This window comes from Saccopteryx bilineata, chromosome 3 (genome assembly GCF_036850765.1).
Source record: "Saccopteryx bilineata isolate mSacBil1 chromosome 3, mSacBil1_pri_phased_curated, whole genome shotgun sequence".
Classification (NCBI taxonomy): Eukaryota; Metazoa; Chordata; class Mammalia; order Chiroptera; family Emballonuridae; genus Saccopteryx; species Saccopteryx bilineata.
Window position 1 is genome coordinate 241,293,818 of NC_089492.1, and position 26,088 is coordinate 241,319,905.

Sequence of the window (26,088 nt, forward strand, 5' to 3'; positions counted from 1 at the left end):
TCGTGCAGTAAGAAGTACCACATTTTATTTAGTTGGGGTGCCCAATGTCTTGTTGCTGGGTGTGGGGAAAATAGCTGTTAGACTTGCTTGCTGGTTTCCTGGCTGTAAGTACTTTGTACGATGAGTGCATGAGCATGTGGCAGAAAGCCACGTGTGTGTCTGTATGAAAAGCAATGGGTGCTTTCCCTCCGTGGTGATTCTCCCAGATCACTCTCCCACCACCACAAGGTGTGGTTCCCTGACTTCCTCAGCCGCCACCATGAGCTGCGGTGTTTCTGATCCCTTGCTCCTCACTGTGAAAAGTGGTTTTCCTTTGTTTATTCACTTACCCGTCTCTGCGAGCCTCCGAGACTCCCATAAACGGGTATGGCCTGATGCTTTCCTACTCCACAGTTACTGTCTACTCAAATTTGATGTGAACCTGCCTGGTCTCAACCACCAGCATTACACTGGGCAATCAGTTTATTCTCCTTCACTTCCTCCTTCAATTCTTCTCCCTTTTTATCTCTTCCCGCTTTTTCTATTTATAAAGAGATCTGTATTAAAAACCCCTGTAAACAAATCTCTGCATCCATCTATGATTATTTTCTCAAAGCTCATTTCTAAGAGTCAATACTTATGGCTCAAAGGGTCGGAACATTTTATGGGTTTTGACGCATAGTAAACCACATTGTTATCAATTATTTAGATAAATGACTCTTTAATCAACGTGCCTATCAATGTCATCTGGAGAGCTTTTTAAACCTGTGTGTCCCCAGGCTTGACCTCTGGAGATTTTTATATTTGAAGGATGTGGCACTTTTAAGATGCTCTGAGGGGATTCCCATACGCACCTCTAGTTGGGTACTACTGGATAAGAAGAAGACAGTGGTAAAAAATAAAATAATTTTCCAGTGACATGGGCCTGGAAAGAAGTATGTATTAGTGAATTGAGTGATAATATCAGTCTATTTGCTGGAATAATGGAGGAATGCATTGAGGAAACTTAAGAAACTATATAGAGTACCTTCTGTGAGCCCCACTGTACTGCCACAGCACATAGACTACCTTAATGGTCAAAACAAACTAGTCAGGGATGTGTTCTCCTAGTTTACAGATAAGGAACTTGAAACTCAGGGATTTAACATATTTACCCCAAGGCCATCATTTGCAGAGACAGGTTTTGAATACTAGTTTCTTATCTCCAAAGCTTGTGTTTTTATTTTTTTTAAAGGTATTTCCATAGTGCTTCTTTTTTTTATATAAATAAATTTTTATTAATGTTAATGGGGTGACATCAATAAATCAGGGTACATATATTCAAAGAAAACATGTCCAGGTTATCTTCTCATTCAATTATGTGGCATACCCATCACCCAAAGTCAGATTGTCCTCCATCACCCTCTATCTAGTTTTCTTTGTGCCCCTCCCCATCCCCCTTCCCCTCTCCCTCCTTTCCTCCCTTGCCCCCCACCCCACCCCCAGTAACTACCACACTCTTGTCCATGTCTCTTAGTCTCGTTTTTATGTCCCACCAATATATGGAATCATGTAGTTCTTGGTTTTTTCTCATTTACTTATTTCACTCCATATAATGTTATCAAGATCCCACCATTTTGTTGTAAATGATCCGATGTCATCATTTCTTATGGCTGAGTAGTATTCCATAGTATATATGTGCCACATCTTCTTTATCCAGTCTTCTATTGAAGGACTTTTTGGTTGTTTCCATGTCTTGGCCACTGTGAACAATGCTGCAATGAACATGGGGCTGCATGTGCCTTTACGTATCAATGTTTCTGAGGTTTGGGGGTATATACCCGGTAGAGGGATTGCTGGGTCATAAGGTAGTTCTATTTTCAGTTTTTTGAGGAACCACTATACTTTCTTCCATAATGGTTGTACTACTTTACATTCCCATCAACAGTGAATGAGGGTTCCTTTTTCTCCACAGCCTCTCCAACATTTGCTATTACCTGTCTTATTGATAATAGCTAATCTAACAGGTGTGAGGTGGTATCTCATTGCAGTTTTGATTTGCATTTCTCTAATAACTAATGAAGATGAGCATCTTTTCATATATCTGTTGGCCATTTGTATTTCTTCCTGGGAGAAATGTCTGTTCATGTCCTCTTCCCATTTTTTTTTTTTTTTTGTATTTTTCTGAAGCTGGAAACAGAGAGAGACAGTCAGACAGACTCCCGCATGCGCCTGACCGGGATCCACCCCACTCTGCCCACCAGGGGGCGATGCTCTGCCCCTCTGGGGCATCGCTCTGTTGCAACCAGAGCCACTCTAGCGCCTGGGGCAGAGGCCAAGGAGCCATCCCCAGCGCCCAGGCCATCTTTGCTCCAATGGAGCCTTGGCTGTGGGAGGGGAAGAGAGAGACAGAGAGGAAGGAGAGGGGGAGGGGTGGAGAAGCAGATGGGTGCTTCTCCTGTGTGCCCTGGCCGGGAATTGAACCCAGGACTTCTGCACACCAGGGCCATCCTCTTCCCATTTTTTTTATTGGATTGTTTGTTTGTTTGTTGTTGAGTTTTATGAGTTCTATGTAAATTTTGATGGGAATTGCATCAAATTGATAAATTGCTTTGGGTAATATGGCCATTTTGATTATATTTATTTTTCCTATCCAAGAACAAGGAATATTTTTTCATCTCATTGTATCCTTTTCGATTTCCCTTAACAATGCTTTGTAGTTTTTGTTATATAGGTACTTTACATTCTTTGTTATGTTTATTCCTAGGTATTTTATTTTTTTGTTGCAATCGTGAAGAGGATTTTTTTTTGAGTTTGTTTTCTAATATTTCATTGTTGGCATATAAAAAGGCTATGGACTTTTGTATGTTAATTTTGTATCCTGCAACCTTACTGTATTGGTTTATTGTTTCTAGTAATCTTTTTGTGGAGTCTTTGGGGTTTTCGATGTATAGGATCATATCATCTGCAAAAAGTGATAACTTTACTTCTTTTTTTTCCAATATGAATGCCTTTTATTTCTTCTCTTGTCTGATTGCTCTGGCCAGAACTTCTAGCACCACGTTAAATAAGAGTGGAGAGAGTGGACAACCCTGTCTTGTTCCTGATTTAAGGTGGAAAGTCCTCAGTTTTATGCCATTTAATATGATGTTGGCTGATGGTTTATCATATATGGCCTTTATCATGTTAAGATATTTCCTTCTATACCCATTTTGTTGAGTGTCTTAAACATAAAGTTGTGTTGTATTTTATCGAATGCCTTTTCTGCATCTATTGATAATATCATGTGGTTTTTGTTCTTTGTCTTGTTGAAATGGTGTATTATGTTAACTGTTTTATGTATGTTGAACCATCCTTGAGATTCTGGGATGAATCCCACTTGATCATGATGTATTATTTTTTTAATATGTTGTATTTGATTCGCTAGTATTTTGTTTAGTATTTTAGCATCTGTATTCATTAGAGATATTGGTCTGTAGTTTTCTTATTTTGTGCCATCCTTGCCAGGTTTCGGTATGAGGGTTATGTTAGCCTCATAAAATGTGCTTGGAAGTATTGCTTCTTCAATTTTTTGGAAGACTTTGAGTAGAATAGGAATCAAGTATTCTTTGAATGTTTGATAGAACTCACTAGTATTGTATAATCGTCTGGGCCTGGACTTTTATTTTTGGGGAGGTTTTTAAATAGTTTTTTCTATTTCCTCCCTGCTAATTGGTCTGTTTAGGCTTTCTGCTTCTTCATGACTCAGTCTAGGAAGGTTGTATTGTTCTAGGAATTTATCCATTTCTTCTAGATTGTTGAATTTGGTGGCATATAGTTTTTCATAGTATTCTACAATAATTCTTTGTATATCTATGTGCTGTGGTGATTTCTCCTCTTTCATTTTGGATTTTGTTTATATGAGTCCTTTCTCTTTTTTCCTTGGTGAGTCTTGCCAAGGGTTTGTCAATTTTGTTGATCTTTTCAAAGAACCAGCTCCTTGTTTTATTAATTTTTTCTATAGTTTTTCTGTTCTCTATTTCATTTATTTCTGCTCTGATTTTTTATTTTTTTGTATTTTTCTGAAGCTGGAAACGGGGAGAGACAGTCAGACAGACTCCCGCATGCGCCCAACCAGGATCCACCCGGCACGCCCACTAGGGGCGACGCTCTGCCCACCAGGGGGCAATGCTTTGCCCCTCTGGGGGGTTGCTCTGCCGTGACCAGAGCCATTCTAGCGCCTGGGGCAGAGGCCAAGGAGCCATCCCCAGCGCCCAGGCCATCTTTGCTCCAATGGAGCCTTGGCTGCGGGAGGGGAAGAGAGAGACAGAGAGGAAGGAGGGGGGGGGTGGAGAAGCAAATGGGCGCTTCTCCTATGTGCCCTGGCCGGGAATCGAACCCAGGTCCCCCACACGCCAGGCCGACACTCTACCGCTGAGCCAACCAGCCAGGGCTCTGCTCTGATTTTTATTATCTCCTTTCTTCGGCTGGTTTTGGGTTGTCTTTGTTCTTCTTTTTCTAGTTCCTTAAGGTGGGAAGTTAAGTGGTTCACTTGGGCTCTCTCTTGTTTGTTCATATAGGCCTGAAGCGATATGAACTTTCCTCTTATTACTGCTTTTGCTGCATCCCAGAGATTCTGATATGTCGTATTGTCATTTTTATTTGTCGGTATATATCTTTTGATCTCTGTGCTTATTTCTTCTTTGACCCATTCATTTTTTAAAAGTATGTTGTTTAGTTTCCACGTTTTTCTGTTTTTTTCCCCTCTTTTTTGCAGTTGAATTCTAGTTTCAAGGTTTTATGATCAGAAAATATGCTTGGTACAATTTCAATTTTTCTGAATTTGCTGATGTTATTTTTGTGGCCCAACATATGGTCAATTCTTGAGAATGTTCCATGTACACTAGAGAAAAATATATACTCTGTCGCTTTGGGATGAAGTGACTTGTAGATGTCTATTATATCCAGGTGCTCTAGTGTTTCATTTAAGGCCAATATATCTTTATTGATTCTTTGTTTGGATGACCGATCTAGAGCCGTCAGCAGTATATTGAGGTCTCCAAGTATGATTGTATTTTTGTCAGTTTTTGTTTTTAGGTCAATAAGTAGCTGTCTTATATATTTTGGTGCTCCTTGGTTTGGTGCATATATATTAAAGATTGTTATGTCTTCTTGATTCAGTATCCCCTTAATCATTATGAAATGACCATTTTTGTCTCTGAGTACTTTTTCTGTCTTGTAGTCTGCATTATTAGATATGAGTATTGCTACACCTGCTTTTTTTTGGATGTTATTTGCTTGGAGTATTGTTTTCCAGCCTTTCACTTTTAATTTGTTTTTATCCTTGTTGCTTAGATGTGTTTCTTGTAGACAGCATACAGTTGGATTTTCTTTTTTAATCCATTCTGCTACTCTGTGTCTTTTTATTGGTGAGTTTAGTCCATTTACATTTAGTGTAATTATTCACACTTGTGAGTTCCCTGTTGCCATTTTATAAATTGCTTTCCATTGGTTTTGTATCTTGTTTGATTCTTCTCTTTCATTTTTCTATCATTTGTTTTTATTTGTTTGTATTCCATACTTCTTTCCTCTGTTGCTACCTTTTTTTTTCTTTTCTGAAGTTGGAAATGGGGAGGCAGTCAGACAGACTCCCACATGCGCCCAACCGTGATCCACCCAGCAGATCCCACCAGGGGGCGACACTCTTCCCATCTTGGGGTGTTGCTCTGCCACAATCAGAGCCATTCTAGTGCCTGAGGCAGAGGCCACAGAGCCTTCCTCAATGCCTGGGCAAACTGCTCCAATGGAGCCTTGGCTGTGGGAGGGGAAGAGAGAGGAAGGAGAGGGGGAGGGGTGAAGAAGCAGATGGGTGCTTCTCCTGTGTGCCCTGGCCAGGAATTGAACCCGGGACTTTCGCACGCCAGGCCGATGCTCTACCACTGAGCTAACCGGCCAGGGCTGTTGCTACCTTTCTTAAGTCATGTGCTTCTGTGGTGGTTTTTTCAAGTGTGGTTACCATTAAGTAATCAAAAGGGTATCTACCATATTCATTGTAGTACCCTGTCTTATGAGTGTTTCTGCAATTCCTTGTCCTTTGCTACTGTTAATCTCCATCCTTCCCCTCCCTCCTTTTTTTTTTGCTTTTGTTGTCACAGTTTAAATTTATTTTTATTGTGTTCTTGGTGAAGCTTTTGCTTGTGGTTTTGTTTTGTTTTGTTCTTTGAATCTGGTTGGAAAATCCCCTTTATTATTTCCCTGAGTGGGGGTTTTCTGATGATAAATTTCCTCATCTTTTCTGTATTTGTGAATGTTTTTATTTCTCCTTTGTACTTGAAGGATAGCTTTGATGGGTATAGTATTCTTGGCTGAAAGTTCCTCTCTTTCAGGGCTTTAAATATTGGGGTCCACTCTCTTCTAGCTTGTAGAGTTTCTGCTGAGAAATCTGATGATAATCTAATAGGCCTTCCTTTATATGTTGTATTCTTCTTTTCCCTGGCTGCCTTGAGAATTTTTCTTTGTCGTTGGTTTGTGCCATTTTCATTATGATGTGCCTTGGAGTAGGTTTGTTGTGGTTAAGAAAACTCGGTTTTCTGTTTGCTTCTTGAATTTGAGGCTTTAGTTCTTTCCATAGGCTTGGGAAGTTCTCGTCTATTATTTGTTTAAATATATTCTCCATTCCGTTTTTTCTCTCTTCTCCCTCTGATATATCTATTATTCTTATGTTATTCTTTTTGATGGAGTAAGACAATTCCTGTAGGTCTTTCTCATTTTTTTTAAATTTTTGAGTCTCTTTCTTCTTCTCTCTGTTGTGCCTGAAGTTGCTTATCTTCTATGTCACTACTCCTACCTTCTATCTGGCCTGTTCTATTAGCTAAGCTTGTTACCTCATTTTTCAGTTCATGAATTGTGTTTTTCATCTCTGTTTGATTTGTTTTTATAGTTTCAATTTCCTTGGTAATATATTCTTTCTGTTTGTTGAGTTGTTTTCTGAGCTCCCTAAATTGCCTTTCTGTGTTTTCTTTTATATCTCTGAGTATTTTTAGGATTTCTATCAAAATTCTCTGTCATTTAGCTTCAAGGTTTCCAATATATTAAATTTTTTCTCCATAGATTTTTTCACATCTATCTGTGTTACTTCTCTATCTTTTGTATCCATGATATTTTATTTCATTTTCCTTAATGGCATCTGAGAGTAGTCTTGTTGATAGCAGTAATGAGAATTAATAAAGAATAAAAAGTAAAAAAAAGGAAAAAAATGGAAAAAAAATTGGAAAAACCCCAATAATAATTTATTATCCCCCCCCCTTTTTCTTTCTTTTCTTCCCCTCCTCTCCCCTCCTCCTTAGGAAAATATCGTGATGAACTGTGAATTATATTATGCTAAATGGAACAAAAACTGCCTATAATGGAGGGTCTGAGTTCGGGGGAAGTGTTCAAGGGGAAAAAAGGAAGTAGTGACCCACAAAATGCAAAAAAGGAAAAAATTTGGGTCAACTATAAAATGACTTGCTTGGAAGTGATGGTCGACTAAGAGATATAATGAGAGGGATAAGAGTGAAACAGGAAAAAGGAAAAAAATAACTATTGTATTAAGTGGAGAAAAGACTAAATAGAATGGAGATCCTGGGTTGGGAGGAATGCTAATGAGTTAAAAAGCAAAGTAAAAAGCACCCAAAATGCCTCAAAAAAAAAAAAACAACTTGAGTCCCAAATTAAATAATTTGTTCGTGATTGAGGATTGAATGTGAGGAAAAGTAAAAGGAGAAAAGAAGAAACTAATAGAAAGGGAGAAATAAGAAAAAGGGGAAAAGGAAAGGAAGAAAAAAGAAAAAAAAACAAAAAGAGAGAGAGAGAGTTAAGGGTTTTGGAGTGTAACCTTCATGGAGAGTAAGGAAGAAGAAAAGAAATAAAATGTAACACTTATGGGTAGTGTAGTTCATAAAAGGAAAGAATAAGATGGGCAGAGAATAAAAGGACCAAGGTGGAGGAAATAGAAATAATAATAATAAAGGCAAGAAGATGAAAGAAACAAAAAAATAGTGGAACAAGTTTTAAAGTCTGTAGATTTTTCTTGATTTTGAGAGGTTAACTTCTTCCTTTTTCTTTCCTCTCTCTCTTCCTGGTTGGTGACTCTGTACCCCAGGCTCTGCCCCTGTGGCACACTTATGTAGGGATTTGCAGTTGATGAGACTCTATGGCAATGTCATATATTTGGCTTCAGTCTCGTTAGTAGTCAAGGCTTATAAGCGTTTGCAGGCTCTGACAATGAGAGAGTCCGTTTTCCTGGAGCCTCTCTCCTAGTCTCTCCTTCCTGAATTAGCAGGCTGATGATTCAGCTATGAGGCTGCTGCTGCCTCTGCCTCTGCCTGGGAGTAAGAGGCTCAAAGAGCTGGCAAATCCCCACTCTATTCCCACTCAATGCAGGGCTCTGGGTAAGGCTCTGGCAGTCAGAGCTGCCAGTGTAATCAGGCAGAACTGGGAGCCAATTGCTCTCAAGGTGACTTTCTATGAGCCTCTAGCCCTTTCAGCATGCCTAGCACTCTGTGGGACCACTTTCCCCAGGCTTTCTGCACTTTGTAACCTGTTTTGGCTGGGAAGAAGATGCCCTAGTCACTGCCTGCAGTACAGGAGGTCTTAACATCTGCCAAGTCCCTCTTTTTAGCATATATCCCTGAGTATGAAAGCTCCGCCAATCAGAAGTTGCCCCCACCCCTTTAGCAAGAGGCACTAAAAAATATCACGCCTCTTGTCTTGGATCGCTGAACTGAGAGAGATCTTGTCAATTAGAGCCACTTAGGTCAGTTGGGAGGTGAGCAGACTGTAGGTTAAGCTAATTTCAGCGATTGGATCTGCCGATCTCCTCCAGAAAGGACTGCAAGCTGCCTGCGCTCCCCTCCCCCTGACGCTTGATTGTTAGCTTGAATGGCTGGGTGAGGCGCCCCGCCCGCCTAGAGAAGCTCGGGTGTAGGGCGCTTTGGCGCACTCCCTGCATGCTGCTCGAGGTGCAGGCGGTTGCTGCGGCGCACGGGCGGTTGGGTTGCTTGGGGTGCGCGGGCGTTTGCTTGCGTGGGCTGATTCACCACAGGCACACTCTTTCCTGGGCCTGAATGAATGTCCGTGCTGCAGCGTAGCTTCCTCCACACCCTTAGCTCCCCCTCAACTCTCAGTTCCAAGTGAAAGCAGCCTTTGCTCAGGTTAGTGAGGAAGACAGAGTGTTCCTTTGTCCGTCTTATTTCCTTCAGGGTTGATTATATATTTAGTCAATTTTTCACTTGATCCTACCTTCGCCTTCAGTGTGTGGAACTCCCATACGCTCCAAGGATAGATTTTTCTGTCTCTGGTTGATGAACTTGTTGAAATTTTGGGAAGATTTGTCAGTCGTGCTCCTCACGGCGCCATTTCTCTCAAAGCTTGTGTTTTTAAATACCACAAATTTGCATTAGTGAATTTAAGAGGGATTGATGCAAAATTATGTACTTAGATTCTCAAATCTAAGTGCTCAAAGGACACCAATAGGATATACTTTATCTAAAGCATCTGTGAGAAAGATTTAAAGCAGTGTTCTTGAAGTGCAGTCCCAAAATGACCAACACTAGAATTATTGGGTTGCTGGGCATTATTAAAAATGCAGATTCTTGAGCTCCATCATAGATCTACCATGTTAGGATATATAAGTAGGGATCCTGAAATCTGGATTTGTAAAAAAGTCCCAGGTGATTCTCATGCACACCGATGTTGAGACCCAGTAGTTAAGAGTTTTAGTTAGTCTTGGGTTTAATATATAGGGTGAGCAAAAGTAGGTTTACAGTTGTGAATGTGTGAAGCACAGAGTTTATTCTTGTATTATTAATAACATACCTGCATGTCTTTTTCCATATGAACAACTGTAAACCTACTTTAGCCAATGCTTGCAAATGGACAGGGTAATATTTCTGAAAAGAAAGAATTCTTTATTTGTGGGGGGTAGGTGCCTACAATTTTTGATAGGATGGCTTTTCTGAGACTGTAACTCTTTTTTATTTTTAATTTTTTAATTGATTTTAATTTGTTGTGTTTACATAGTTACAAGTGTACCCCCAAATATATCTCCCTCCCTCCCCCCTTATTCTCCTTGATACCCCCTTACCCCTCCCCCAATGTCTTCCCCCTTCCCTGCATGATTTACTATCCTGTCCTCTATCTCTCTGTGTTATGTGTATATACTTTCACTAATGTCTTTCTTTCCTTTGATCCCCTCTTCTCATCCTCTTTCCATCTTCCTGCTTTCCCTCTGGACTCTGACTCCTTCTCTGCCTCTCTTCCATTCCTCAGTTCACATTGTTCATTGAATTCCTCTCATAAGTGAGGTTATATAATATTTTTCTTTCTCTGCTTGGCTTATTTTGCTTAGCATAATAGACTCCAGGTCCATCCATATTGTCACAAAGGGTAAGATTTACATCCTTTTTATGGCCACATAGTATTCCATTGTGTATATGTACCATTGCTTTTTAATCCATTCGTCTACTGATGGACACTTAGGTTGTTTCCAGATCTTGGCTATTGTAAACAATGCTGCAATAAACATGGGGGTGCATTTCTTCTTTTGAATCAGTGATTTGGTATTCTTAGGATATATTCCTAGAAATGGGATATCTGGGTCAAAAGGCAGTTTGATTTTTAAGTTTTTGAGGAATCTCCATATTGTTTTCCACAGTGGCTCCACCAGTCTGCATTCCCACCAGCAGTGCAGAAGGGCTCCCTTTTGTTTACACCCTCTCCAGCACTTGTTATGTGTTGTTTTGTTAATGAGCACCATTCTGACAGGTGTGAGGTGGTCCCTCTTTGTGGTTTTAATTTGCATTTCTCTAATGATTAATGAGTTGAACACTTTTTCATATGCCCATTGGCCATCTGTATGTCCTCTTTGGCAAAATGTCTATTCAGTTCTTTTGCCCAATTTTTGATTGGATTGTTTACTTTCTTGTTGTTGAGTTTTACAAGTTCTTTGTAGATTTTGGTTATTAACCCCTTATCGGACGTGTTGGCAAATATGTTCTCCCATTGTGTGGGTGTCTTTTTATTTTGTTCATATTGTCTTTAGCAGTGCAAAAGCTTTTTAGTTTGATATAGTCCCATTTGTTCATCCTGTCCTTTATTTTACTTGCCCATGAAGATAAATCGGCAAATATATTGCTGCGAGAGATGTCAGAGAGCTTACTGCCTATGTTTTCTTCTAAGATGCTTCTAGTTTCATGGCTTACATTTAAGTCTTTTATTCATTTTGAGTTTATTTTTGTGAGTGGTGTAAGTTGGTCATCTAGTTTCATTTTTTTTTTTGCATGTATTTGTCCGATTTTCCCAGCACCATTTGTTAAAGAGACTGTCTTTACTACATTGTATGCTCTTGGCTCCTTTGTCAAATACCAATTGTCCATATAGGTGTGGGTTTATTTCTGGGTTCTCTGTTCTGTTCCATTGATCTGTATGCCTGTTCTTATGCCAGTACCAAGCTGTTTTGAGTACAATGGCCTTGTAGTATAACTTGACATCAGGAAGTGTGATACCACTTCCTGATATTCTTCATTTTCAAGATTGCTGAGGTTATTTGTATTCTTTTTTGATTCCGTATAAATTTTTGGAATATTTGTTTTATATCTTTGAAGTATGACATTGGTAATTTAGTAGGAATTGCATTGAATTTATAGATTGCTTTCAGTAGTATAAACATTTTAATTGTATATATTCTTCCTACCATAAACATGGTATGTGCTTCCACTTGCTTGTATCTTTCTTGATTTCTTTTATCAATGTTTTATAGTTTTTTGAGTACAGTATTTAACCTCCTTGGTTAAATTTACTCCTAGGTACTTTATTTATTTGGTTGTAATAGTGAAGGAGATTGTTTTCTTAATTTCTCTCTTTTTTTAATTTTATTTATTTATTTTTTTAATTTTTCTGAAGCTGGAAACGGGGAGAGACAGTCAGACAGACTCCCGCATGCACCTGACCGGGATCCACCCAGCACGCCCACCAGGGGCGATGCTCTGCCCCTCCGGGGCGTTGCTCTGCCGAGACCAGAGTCACTCTAGCGCCTGGGGCAGAGGCCACAGAGCCATCCCCAGCGCCCGGGCCATCTTTGCTCCAATGGAGCCTTGGCTGCGGGAGGGGAAGAGAGAGACAGAGAGGAAGGAGGGGGGGGGGTGGAGAAGCAAATGGACACTTCTCCTATGTGCCCTGGCTGGGAATCGAACCCAGGTCCCCCACACACCAGGCCGACGCTCTACCGCTAAGCCAACCGGCCAGGGCCTAATTTCTCTTTATGATAGTTCATTGTTGCCTGACCTGTGGTGGCGCAGTGGATAAAGCGTTGACCTGGAAATGCTGAGGTTGCCGGTTCGAAACCCTGGGCTTGCCTGGTCAAGGCACATATGGGAGTTGATGCTTCTAGCTCCTCCCCCACTTCTCTCTCTCTGTCTCTCCTCTCTCTCTCTCTCTCCCTCCCTCCCTCTCCTCTCTAAAATGAATAAATAAATAAAAATAAATAAATAAATATGATAGTTCATTGTTGGTATATATAAATGCCACTGATTTCTGAATATTGATTATATATCCTGCCATCTTGCTGAATTCATTTTTCAGTTTCAGTAGTTTTTTGACTGAGACTTTAGGGTTTTCTATGTACAGTATCAAGTAGTCATCAGCAAATAATGAAAGTTTTACTTCTTCTTTTCCAATTTGAATGCCTTCTTGTCTGAATGCTGTGGCTAGGACTTCCAGAACTATGTTGAATAAGAGTGATAAAAGAGGGCACCCCTGCCTTGTTCCTGATCTTAGGGGGATTGCTTTTAATTTTTGACCATTGAGTATGATGTTGACTGAGGGTTTGTCATAGATGGCCTTTATCATGTTGAGGTATGTTCCCTGTATTCCCACTTTGCAGAGAGTTTTGATCCTAAATGGGTGCTGGATTTTATCAAATGCTTTTTTTGTATCTATTGATATTATCATGTGATTTTTCTCCCTTTTGTTTATGTGATGAATCACATTGATTGATTTGTGAATATTGTACCAGCCTTGCCTCCCCAGAATAAATTCCATGTAATAATGATGTATGATTTTTTTCATTATTGCTGTATCTGGTTTGCTAATATGTTGTTGAGAATTTTAGCATCTAAGTTCATCAGGGATATTGGCCTATAGTTTTTTTTCTTTGTAGTTTCTTAGCCTGGTTTTGCAATGAGAGTTATGTTTGCCTCATAAAAGAAGTCTGGAAGTTTTTCTTTCTCTTGAATTTTTAAAAATAGCTTGAGAAGGATAGGAGTTAGTTCTTCTTTGAATATTTGGTAAAATTTGCCTGAAAAGCCAACAGGCCCAGGATTTTTGTTTGTTGGGAGTGTTTTGATAACTCTTTCAATCTCCTTTGGTGTAATCTGTCTGTTTAGGTTTTCTGATTCTTCCAGATTGATTTTTGAATGATTATATCTTTCAAGGAATTTATCTATTCATCTACATTGTCTCATTTTTGGGCATACAGTTCTTCATAGTATTGTCTTACAATCCTTTGGATTTCTGCTGTGTTAGTTGTTACTTCTCCACTCATTTCTAATTTTAATTATTTGAGCTCTCTCTCTTTTTTTCTTGGTGAGTCTGGTTAAATCATCAATTTTGTTTACCTTCTCAAAGAACCAGCTCTTGGTTTCATTGATTTTATGTTTTTTTGCTTCTATGTCCTTTATTTCTGCTCTGATCTTTATTATTTACTTGCTGTTTTTGTTTTTGTTTTTGTTTTTTTTTTTAAGTTATTTTAGGTGCTGGGTCAAGTTGTTAATTTGAGCTTTTTCTTTCTTCTAAAGCTATGCCTGTAATGCTATGAACTTTCTTCTCAGTACTGCATTGCTGTGTCTCATAAATTTTGAGTTGTTGTATGTTCATTTTCATTTGTTTCCAGAAAGTTTTTGATTTCTTCCTTCTTCTCATTGTTAACCCATCCATTATTTAATAGCATGCTATTTAGTCTCCAAGAGTTTGAATGTTTTTCAGTTTTTCTATTGTAATTGATTTCTAGTTTCATGCCATAATAATCAGAGAAGGTGCTTGATATGATTTCAATCTTCTTAAATTTATTAAGACTTGTTTTGTGTCCTAACATATGGTTTATCCTAGAAAATGTACTGTGAGCACTTGAAAAGAATAAATATTCTGCTGCTTTGGGGTGAGGGGTTCTGAAGATATCTATTAAATCCAGTTGATTTAGTGTGTCATTAAAGGCTGCTGTTTCTTTGTTAATTTTTTTTCTTGAGGATCTATCCATTGTTGTTAGTGAGGTATCAAAATCCCCTACTATTATAGTATTGCTGTTGATCTCACCCTTTTTGTCCATCAAAATCTGTTTTATATATTTAGGTGCTACTATTTTAGGGCATATATATTTATAATAGTTATATCTTCCTGTTGTAATGCTCCTTTTATCATTATGTAGAGACTTTCTTTATCTCTTATTATAGCCTTTGTTTTAAAGTTTATTTAGTCAGATATTAGTATTGCTATCCCAGCTTTTTTTTTTCTGTTTGTGTGAAATATTTATTTTCATCCCTTTACTCTCAGTCTTTGTGTATTTTTTGTTTTGAGATGGGTCTCTTGGAAACAGCATATGTATGGGTCCTGTTTTCTTATCCATGCAACTACCCTATGTCTTTTAATTGTAGCATTTAATCCATTTACATTTAAGGTTATCATTGATATGTAGTTGTTTATTGCTATTTTTTAAAAAATCTATAATCTTCTTTTTCTTTTTTTTTTTTATAATTTTATTTTTTTAATGGGGTGACATCAATAAATCAGGATACATATATTCAAAGATAACAAGTCCAGGTTATCTTGTCATTCAATTATGTTGCATACCCACCACCCAAAGTCAGATTGTCCTCTGTCACCTTCAATCTTGTTTTCTTTGTGCCCCTCCCCACCCCCTATCCCTCTCCCATTCCCCCCTCCCCCCCGTAACCACCACACTCTTATCAATGTCTCTTAGTTTCACTATTATGTCCCACCTACTATGGAATAATACAGTTCCTGTTTTTTTCTGATTTACTTATTTCGCTTCGTATCATGTTATCAAGATCCCACCATTTTGCTGTAAATGTTCCGATGTCATCATTTCTTATGGCTGAGTAGTATTCCATAGTGTATATGTGCCACATCTTCTTTATCCAGTCATCTATTGATGGGCTTTTTGGTTGTTTCCATGTCCTGGCCACTGTGAACAATGCTGCAATAAACATGGGGCTGCATGTGTCTTTACATATCAATGTTTCTGAGTTTTGGGGATATATACCCAGTAGAGGGATTGCTGGGTCATAAGGTAGTTCTATTTTCAGTTTTTTGAGGAACCACCATACTTTCTTCCATAATGGTTGTACTACTTTACATTCCCACCAACAGTGTATGAGGGTTCCTTTTTCTCCACAGCCTCTCCAACATTTGCTATTACCTGACTTGCTAATAACAGCTAATCGAACAGGTGTGAGGTGGTATCTCATTGCCGTTTTGATTTGCATTTCTCTAATAGCTAAAGAAGATGAGCATCTTTTCATATATCTGTTGGCCATTTGTATTTCTTCCAGGGAGAAGTATCTATTCATATCCTCTTCCCATTTTTTTATTGGATTGTTTGTTGTTGAGTTTTATGAGTTCTTTGTATATTTTGGATATTAGGCCCTTATCTGAGCTGTTGTTTGAAAATATCATTTCCCATTTAGTTGGCTTTCTTTTTATTTTGTTATCAGTTTCCCTTGCTGAGCAAAAACTTCTTAGTCTGATGTAGTCCCATTCATTAATTTTTGCCTTCACTTCTCTTGCCATTGGAGTCAAATTCATAAAATGCTCTTTAAAACCCAGGTCCATGAGTTGAGTACCTATGTCTTCTTCTATGTACTTAATTGTTTCAGGTCTTATGTTTAGATCTTTGATCCATTTTGAGTTAATTTTTGTACAGGGGGAGAGACTGTAGTCCAGTTTCATTCTTTTGCATGTGGCTTTTCAGTTTTCCCAGCACCATTTATTGAAGAGGCTTTCTTTTCTCCATTGTGTGTTGTTGGCCCCTTTATCAAAAATTATTTGACTATATATATGTGGTTTTATTTCTGGACTTTCTACTCTATTCCATTGGTCTGAGTGTCTATTTTTCTGCCAATACCATGCTGTTTTGATTGTCGTGGCCCTATAATAGAGTTTGAAGTCAGGTATTGTTATGCCCCCAGCTTCATTCTTTTTCTTTAGGATTGCTTTGGCTATTCGGGGTTTTTTATAGTTCCATATACATCTGATGATTTTTTGCTCTATTTCTTTAAAAAATGTCATTGGAAGTTTGATGGGAATTGCATTAAATTTGTATATTGCTTTGGGTAATATAGCCATCTTGATTATATTTATTCTTCCTAGCCAAGAACAAGGTATATTCTTCCATCTCATTATATCTTTTTCGATTTCCCTTAACAATGGTTTATAGTTTTCATTATATAAGTCCTTTACATTCTTTGTTATGTTTATTCCTAAGTATTTTATTTTTTTTGTTGCAATCGTGAAGGGGATTATTCTTTTGAGTTCCTTCTCAGTTGTTTCATTGTTGGCATATAGAAAGGCTATTGACTTCTGTATGTTAATTTTGTATCCTGCGACCTTACTGTATTGGCTTATTGTTTCTAGTAGTCTTTTTGTGGATCCTTTGGGGTTTTCGATGTATAGGATCATATCATCTGCAAAAAGTGATAACTTTACTTCTTCTTTTCCGATATGGATGCCTTTTATTTCTTTGTCTTGTCTGATTGCTCTGGCTAGAACCTCTAGTACCACATTAAATAAGAGTGGAGAGAGTGGACAACCCTGTCTTGTTCCTGATTTAAGGGGGAAAGCCTTCAGTTTAGTGCCATTTAATATGATGTTAGCTGATGGTTTATCATATATGGCCTTTATCATGTTGAGATATTTTCCTTCTGTACCCATTTTGTTGAGAGTCTTAAACATAAAATTGTGTTGTATTTTATCGAAAGCCTTTTCTGCATCTATTGATAAGATCATGTGGTTTTTGTTCTTTGTTTTGTTGATATGGTGTATTACATTAACCGTTTTACGTATGTTGAACCATCCTTGAGATTCTGGGATGAATCCCACTTGATCATGATGTATTATTTTTTTAATATGTTGTTGTATTCGATTTGCTAGTATTTTGTTTAGTATTTTAGCATCTGTATTCATTAGAGATATTGGTCTGTAGTCTTCTTTTTTTGTGCCATCCTTGCCTGGTTTTGGTATGAGGGTTATGTTGGCCTCATAAAATGTGTTTGGAAGTATTGCTTCTTCTTCAATTTTTTGGAAGACTTTGAGTAGAATAGTAACCAAGTCTTCTTTGAATGTTTGATAAAATTCGCTGGTATAGCCGTCAGGGCCTGGACTTTTATTTTTGGGGAGGTTTTTTAATGGTTTTTTCTATTTTTTCTCTACTGATAGGTCTGTTTAGGCTTTCTGCTTCTTCTTGACTCAGTCTAGGAAGGTTGTATTGTTCTAGGAATTTATCCATTTCTTCTAGGTTGTTGAATTTAGTGGCATAAAGTTTTTCATAGTATTCTACAATAATTCTTTGTATATCTACGGTGTCCATGGTGATTTCTCCTCTTTCATTTTGGATTTTGTTTATATGAGTTCTTTCTCTTTTTTCCTTGGTGAGTCTTGCCAAGGGTTTGTCAATTTTGTTGATCTTTTCAAAGAACCAGCTCCTTGTCCTATTAATTTTTTCTATAGTTTTTCTGTTCTCTAATTCATTTATTTCTGCTCTGATTTTTATTATCTCCTTTCTTCGGCTAGTTTTGGGTTGTCTTTGTTCTTCTTTTTCTAGTTCCTTAAGGTAGGAAGTTAAGTGGTTCACTTGGGCTCTCCCTTGTTTGTTCATATATGCCTGAAGCGATATGAACTTCCCTCTTATTACTGCTTTTGCTGCATCCCATAGATTCTGATATGTCGTATTGTCATTTTCATTAGTCTGTATATATCTTTTGATCTCTGCACTTATTTCTTCTTTGACCCATTCATTTTTTAAAAGTATGTTGTTTAGTTTCCACATTTTTGTGGGATTTTTTCCCTCTTTTTTGCAGTTGAATTCTAGTTTCAAGGCTTTATGATCAGAAAATATGCTTGGTACAACTTCAATTTTTCTGAATTTGCTGATGTTGTTTTTGTGGCCCAACATATGGTCAATTCTTAAGAATGTTCCATGTACACTGGAGAAAAATGTATACTCAGTCACTTTGGGATGAAATGTCCTGTAGATGTCTATCATATCCAGGTGCTCTAGTGTTTTGTTTAAGGCCACTATGTCTTTGTTGATTCTCTGTTTGGATGACCGATCTAGAGCCATCAGCGGTGTATTGAGGTCTCCAAGTATGATTGTATTTTTGTCAGTTTTTGTTTTAAGATCAATAAGTAGCTGTCTTATATATTTTGGTGCTCCTTGATTTGGTGCATATATATTAAGAATTGTTATGTCTTCTTGATTCAGTGTCCCCTTAGCCATTATGAAATGGCCATTTTTGTCTCTGAGTACTTTTCCTGTCTTGTAGTCAGCATTATCCGATATGAGTATTGCTACACCTGCTTTTTTTGGATGTTATTTGCTTGGAGTATTGTTTTCCAGCCTTTCACTTTGAATTTGTTTTTATCCTTGTTACTTAGATGAGTTTCCTGTAGGCAGCATACAGTTGGATTTTCTTTTTTAATCCATTCTGCTACTCTGTGCCTTTTTATTGGTGAATTTAATCCGTTTACATTTAGTGTAATTATTGATACTTGTGAGTTCCCTATTGCCATTTTATATCTTGCTTTCTGTTAGTTTTGTGTCTTGTTTGATCCTTCTCTTTGGTTTTTCTATCTTTTGTTTTTATTTGTTTGTATTCCATACATCTTTCCTCTGTTGCTATCTTTTTTTTATCTCATGTGCTTCTGTGGTGGTTTTTTCAATGGTAGTTACCTTTGAGTAATGAAAAGGGTCCCTACCCTGTTCATTGTAGCGAACTATTTTGTGAGTACTTTTGCACTCCATCGTCCTTTGCTACTGTTAATCTCCATCTTCTCCCCCTCTTTCTTTTTGTTGTTGTCACAGTTGAATTTGGTTTTATTGTGTTCTTCTTGGAGCTTTTACTTGTGGCTCTGTTTTTTTTTGTTCTTTGTATCTGATTGGAGAACCCCCTTTAGTAATTCCTGGAGTGGGGGTTTTCTTATGATAAATTTCCTCAACTTTTCTGTATCTGTGAATGTTTTTATTTCTCCTTCATATTTGAAGGATAGCTTTGATGGGTATAGTATTCGTGGCTGAAAGTTCCTCTCTTTCAGGACTTTAAATATTGGGGTCCACTCTCTTCTAGCTTGTAGAGTTTCTGCTGAGAAATCTGATGATAATCTAATGGGCCTTCCTTTATATGTTGTATTCTTCTTTTCCCTGGCTGCCTTGAGAATTTTTTCTTTGCTGTTGGTTTTTTGTCAATTTCATTATGATATGCCTTGGAGTAGGTTTGTTGGGGTTAAGAAAACTTGGAATTCTGTTTGCTTCTTGAACTTGAGGCTTTAGTTCTTTCCACAGGCTTGGGAAGTTCTCATCTATTATTTGTTTGAGTATGTTCTCCATTCCATTTTCTCTCTCTTCTCCCTCTGATATACCTATTATTCTTATGTTATTCTTTTTGATGGAGTCAGATAATTCTTGTAGGGCTCTCTCATTTTTTTTTAATTTTTGAGTCTCTTTCTTCTTCTCTCTGTTGTGCCTCAAGTTGCTTGTCTTCTATTTCACTAATCCTCTCTTCTATCTGACCTGTTCTATTAGCTAAGCTTGTTACTTCGTTTTTCAGCTCGTGAATTGAGTTTTTCATCTCTGTTTGATTTGTTTTTATAGTTTCAATTTCCTTGGACATATATTCTTTGTGTTCATTGAGTTGTTTTCTGATCTCCCTAAATTGCCTTTCTGTGTTTTCTTTTATATCTCGGAGGATTTTTAGGATTTCTGTCTTGAATTCTCTGTCATTTAGCTCCAAGGTTTTCAATATATTAAATTTTTTCTCCATAGATTTTTCCTCATCTAGCTGTGTTACCTCTCTTTCTTTTGTATCCATGATATTCGATTTTCTCTTCCTTAATGGCACCTGAGGGTGGTTTTGTTGATAGTGTTAATGAGATTTAATAAAGAATAAAAAGTTAAAAAAAATAAAAAAATAAAAAAATAAAAAATCGAAGATTTTTTTTTAAAAAAAAATTAATAATGAAATAAAGAAAAATAAAATAAAATAAAAATTAAAAAAAAAAGGAAATTATTCCCCCCCTCCTTTTTTACTCTCCTCTCCTCTCCCTTTTCTTGAGAAAATCTTGTGGTGGACTGTGAATTATAACAAACAATGCCTGTGATGGAGGGCCTGAATTGGGGAAAAGTAATAAAGGGGCAAAAAAAAAAAAAAAAAAAAAAAAAAAAAAGAAAAAAAAAAAGGAAAAAGAAAAAAGAAAAAAAAAGAGCGTATGGACCCACAAAAAGCAAATAAGGCAAAAATTTGGGTCAAGAATAAAATGATTTGCTCTTAGGTGTTGGTTGTCTAAGAGTTATGATGAGAGGAATAAGAGGAAAATGGAAAAATGGGGGGACAAATTAAAAAATTACTATTGTATTTAGTGGAACAAGAACTAGATAATATGGAGAGCCAGGGATGGGAGCACTGCTAGTGAGTTAAAAAAGTGAAGTAAAAACCCCCAAAATGCCACAAACATAGGTTTGAGTCCCAGATAAGATAATTTGTTTGTTATTGAGGTTTGAATGAGAGGAGATGTAAAGGAGAAAGGAAGAAACTAATATAGAGGGAGAAAAGAAAGAGAGAGAGAGAAAAAAAGAGGGAACCACTAAAAGAAGAAAAAAGAAAGGAGAGAGAGAGAGAGAGAGAGTTAAGGGTTTTGGAGTGCAACCCTCATAAAGAGAAAGGAAGAGAAGAGAAAAGATAATGGGAGATATAACACTTATGGGTAGTGTAGTTCAAGGAGAGGAGAGAGTAAGACCGGTAGAGAGTTAATCGGCCAAATTGGAGGAGGAAAATAAAGTCTCAAGAATGAAGATAAGAGAAACAAACGAACAAATATAATAAAATGGGATAGGTTATAAAGTCTGCAGATTATTCTTGATTTTGAGAGGTTATCTTCTTGCTTTTTCTTTTCTCTCCCTCTTCCTGGTCGGTGACTCTGTACCCCGGGTTCTGCCCCTTTGGCACGCTCAGGTAGAGGTTTGCAGTTGATAAGTCTCTATTGCAATGTCATGTATTGTGCTTTAGTCTCGTTGGCAGTCGAAGCTCATTAGCATTTATAGGCTCCGACAGTGAGAGAGTCTGTGTTCCTGGAGCCTTTCTCCTAGTCTTTCCTTCCTCAATTAGTAGCCTGATAATCCAGCTATGGGGTTGCTGCTGCCTCTGCCTGGATAGTAAGAGGCTCAAAGAGCTGGCAACTCCCCACTCTATTCCCACTCAGCACAGGGCTCTGGGTAAGGCTCAGTCAGTCAGAGCTGCTAGCATAATCAGGTGGGCTTTCCACCCACTCAAAGACCTCTGCCTCTGCCACTCTGTCCGGTAACACAAGCAGGCGCCCACTTCCAGGGCACTTGGAGGAATCTCTCACTCACTGTTTGCGACCAGGATATCCGGCCAGCAGTCTCACGCTCTGAGTGAAACCCCCAACCGCAGGGAAAAGTTGCAGCGTTGGAATTGAGTCTCGCTCTGTCCCCGTGCGCGGCTTTTGCAAGGCACTGGGGCGGCTCGAGAGTCCACTTTGGCACACACAAAGGTCCCTGACTCTGCCCCTCTGTGCGATAACACGGGCGCGCTCTGCCGAGGCACTCGGAGGAATTGCTCACTCCTTATCTGCGCGCGCAAACTAGGATATGAGGCCGGCCGCATTTCCCTCTGAGTGAAACACTCTCCAGCACGGAAAATCTCCACCGTTGGAATTAGTTCTCACTCCCTCCCGTGCGTGGCTTTCCCAGGGTGCTGGGGCTGCCCAGAGACTCTGTCCTCGGCCCACAGAAAGGCCTCTGACCCTGCCTCTCCGTGGGGCAACACGGGCACCCACTCTCGGGGCTAGGAAGAAATTCTCGCCCACTAACTGGGCACCGACCAGGAGACCGGGTAAAATGGCCGCTCCGCTTGTCTTTCTTTGTTTGGGTTTGGTGCGAGTGTTAGCTTGTATTGCCCGCGTTGCCACAGGATCAGATTTTCCTCGGCTTGGATCTCTGTGCCACAGCCTGGTTTGGCCGTTTGTGCCGCAGCGGCCTGGATCTATTCACCCCCTTTGCCCGCCTCAGTTTCTATATTCACAGTTACCAGAGAAAGCCACCCTGTTTAGGTTAGTGAGGAAGGTGGAGCATTTCTTACTCCCTATTTCCTTCGGGGTTTGGTTATATATTTAGCCAATTTTTCACTCAATCATACCTTTGGGTGTATTGCGAAGCATCTGGAAGCTCCAAGTATAGGTTTTTCTGTTTCTGGTTGAAGATCTTGTTGAGTTTTGGGGGAGATTTATCAGTATCGCTTCCTACCCCGCCATTACTCTGACGTCATCTCTCTATAATCTTCTTTTTCTTGATTTCTTTTTTTCTTTTGCTCTTTTTACAGCAAGCCCCTTGACATTTCCTGCAGTACTGGTTTGGTTGTAATTAATTACTTGATTTTTTTTTTTTTTTTTGGTCTGGGAAGCTTTTTATTTCTCTTTTCATTTTATATGATATTCTTGCTGGATAAAGAAATCTTGGTTGTAGGCTCTTGTTTTGCAATACTTTAAATATTTCTTGCCATTCCCTTCTGGCCTCAAGTAATTCTATTGAAAAGTCTAATGTCATCCTTATGAGGTCTCCTCTATAGGTAATTGACTTCTTTTCTCTTGTTGCTTTTAGTATCTCTTCTTTATCTCTTAACTTGGTATTTTATTTATGATGTGTCTTGATGTAGACCTCATTGGGTTTCTCTTTACTGGGTCTCTCTGTGCTTCTTGAACCTGTGTGACTTTTTTCTTCATCAGTTTAGGAAAGTTTTCAGCTATAATTTCTTCAAAAAGTTTTTCCATCCTTTATTCTTTCTTTTATTCAGGAACCTCTATGATGCGGACATTATTTCTCTTCATATTGTCACAGAGTTCTCTTATTGTGTTCTCAGACTTTTTGAGGCTCTTTTCTTTTTGCTGCTCTGTTTCTGTGTTTTTATTTATCTTGTCTTCTAATTCACTGATTTTTTTTATAATTTTATTTTTTTAATGGGGTGACATCAATAAATCAGGATACATATAATTAATTCACTGATTTGATCCTCTGCCTCATCTAGCCTGCTGTTGATTCCCTCTAGTGTAGTCTTCATTTCTGATATTGTAATTTCCATTTCTGATAAAAATATGGAACACTTCATGAATTTGCATGTCATCCTTGTGCAGGGGCCATGCTAATCTTCTCTGTATCATTCCAATTTTAGTAGATGTGCTGCCGAAATGAGCACAGATTTTTTTTTCAATTATTGCAGTGATACTGGACAACATTGTTATATAGGTTTTAGGTGCCCAATTCTACAACACATCTCTGTATATCATATTGTGTGTTCATTGCACCCCTCCCCCCCAGTCAAGTCTTCCTCATCACCATTTATTTCCCCTGTTGGGAGAATAGCTGTGTTAGTCTTGGTCACTGTACTTTGCCTGATTAGTGTGTGAGCATGTGGCAGCACCGCATGTGTATAGTCTATGTAAGGCAACGAGTGCTTGTCTTCAGGGTGATGAATGGCGGATTGTAGATCTCTTGTCTGCCAGAGTGAGGGACTGTTTTTGCTGTTTATTCAAGCAGTTTTCCCTTCCTGTTTGCTTGTCTGCCATTTCGAGACTCTATTAAATGGGAATAGTCCAATGCTTTCTGGCTCCACAGTTTCTCTATTGTCTGCCCAAATCCAATGTGAACCTGCCTGGCCTTGCACCAGCATCGAACCTCCCATACCCCTCTCCATCTCCCATCACCCCCCACCATAAATCACCTCACTATTATCCATGTCCATGAGGTTTTTCTTTTGTCTCTTTTTTTTCAGAGACAGAGTGAGAGTCAGAGAGAGGGGCAGATAGGGACAGACAGACAGGAATGGAGAGATGAGAAGCATCAATCATCAGTTTTTCATTGGGGTACTTTAGTTGTTCATTGATTGCTTTCTCATATGTACCTTGACTGCGGGCCTTCAGCAGACTGAGTAACCCCCTGCTTGAGCCAGCAACCTTGGGTCCAAGCTGGTGAGCTTTGCTCAAACCAGATGAGCCACGCTCAAGCTGGTGACCTCAGGGTCTTGAACCTGGTTGCTTCACATCCCAGTCCAATGCTCTATCCACTGCACCACCATCTGGTCAGACTCTTTTGTATTTTTATGCTCAATCCCTCCATCTCCCTCCCCCTATTCCACCACCCAATACATACAACTGTCAGCCTGTTCTCTATCTATGAGTCTGTCTCTATCTTGATTGTTAGTTCATTTTGTTCATTAGATTATACATATGAGTGAAATATTATAGTACTTTTCTTTCTCTGACTGGCTTATTTCACTTAGCATAATGCTCTCCAGTTTCATTCATGCTGTTGTAAAAGGTAAGATTTCCTTTCTTCTATGACCATGTAGTATTCCATTATGTAAATATACTATAGCTTTTTTATTCACTCATCTACTGATGGGAAGACAAAGAAATCTTAATGTGAGCCAAATATACATTGATTAAGGAGCAAACATACCTGCATTGTGAAAGTCACTCTTGAGCAACTTATTTTAAAGATGTTTGAAATTTACAGTGTATACAGAGAAGAGTCACCAGCATGGTGGGTGAAATTGATGAAGGTGAAAGAACTGTGGTCTCTCAGCCTGGAATAGAGAAAACTTGGGTAATAAATAACATTGCTATCATATAGTTATAGTTAAGGGATGATATTTGCAATTTAGTAAAAACCAGTACTCAACTTGTAAGGATACCAGAATTAGACATTAAATTTGAAGAGCAAATTCTAAATTCTTGCTTTTAATGAATATGCTAAATTACTTTTCAATATGTTGACTGAATAAACTAGTCAATAAAAGAGCTTATGGAAATTATTATTTTTTTTTCTTGAATCTAGCTGAGTTCTGCTTCTGGCATGCTATCTATCTTCCTCATAAGAATGAATTATAATGACATTTTATTTAAAGGCAAGTATGCCAGGTCTCTCTCTGCTGATGATGTCAATGTTTTTGAGGATCAAAATGTATTTTTTTTCACATTTCTTTTGTGTGTTGACTGAAATCTAAATATTTATTCAGAACCAGGAATACTCATGTAATTGGTATGTTATGGATCCCAGCCAATCCTGAAGTGCCTTGAATTGGTGGCTTTTTTTCCATGCCTCACCTCCCTCCAGCCCCGTGCACCTTATTAAAGGACCTCCAGCAAATAAACAATGACACCTGTTCTGTATGGCCGTAGTGTTTGACTTAAATCAGGGATTTACACAGATGGCATATACTGCATCAACCCTGCAGGTTGTTAATATTTTGATTATCAACCTAACTTGAGACCAAAGGGCAATTAACTTCATGGAGGATGATCACTGCTTAACATCAGGAAGAAACTCCGAAAAGTTGAAAATGACATGAACTGCTTCTTGCAGTAGCTAATTTCCCATTAGTGCGAATGTCAAGTTTTTCAAATAAGTTCTAACAGATCGCTATAAAGAAGACTTGAATATCAATTGAGAGCATGAAAAAGATTTGTGATTTTTGAACTAGTTAGTGATTTGTTAATAGTGGCAGAACTCTTTCTGAATGGAAATCTTAGGTGGAGGCTTAATCCGTGAAAGAGATAAAAGATGCTAAACTGGGCTTTCTTCTTACCTTCCCCTGCAGACCCGAGCAGTGCAGCTGGAAAGCCTAGGATCGAGGTGCTCATGTTCTGGTTAGCAATGTAGTAGAAGCTTCCATTTCAGAGACATCTGTGAAAGTCTTTCTCTAGCAGAAGGAAGGTCTGTCACTATAACATGGGACTAGTGGCCGCTCCCCTCTACTGTTGGAGGAGGCTGAAGATATTATGTCAGGCTGTACATTGATTATTATATTTCTACCA

At 38.4% G+C, this 26,088-nt stretch overlaps 1 non-coding gene across 1 annotated transcript; it reads right to left on the reverse strand.

The window, feature by feature from the left end:
- Nucleotides 1-23,361: 23,361 nt before the first annotated feature.
- LOC136332634 (U6 spliceosomal RNA) lies at nt 23,362-23,468 on the reverse strand. Its single transcript, XR_010730801.1, has one exon. It is a non-coding gene; the product is annotated as a U6 spliceosomal RNA (small nuclear RNA).
- Between the last annotated feature and the right edge of the window lie 2,620 nt (nt 23,469-26,088).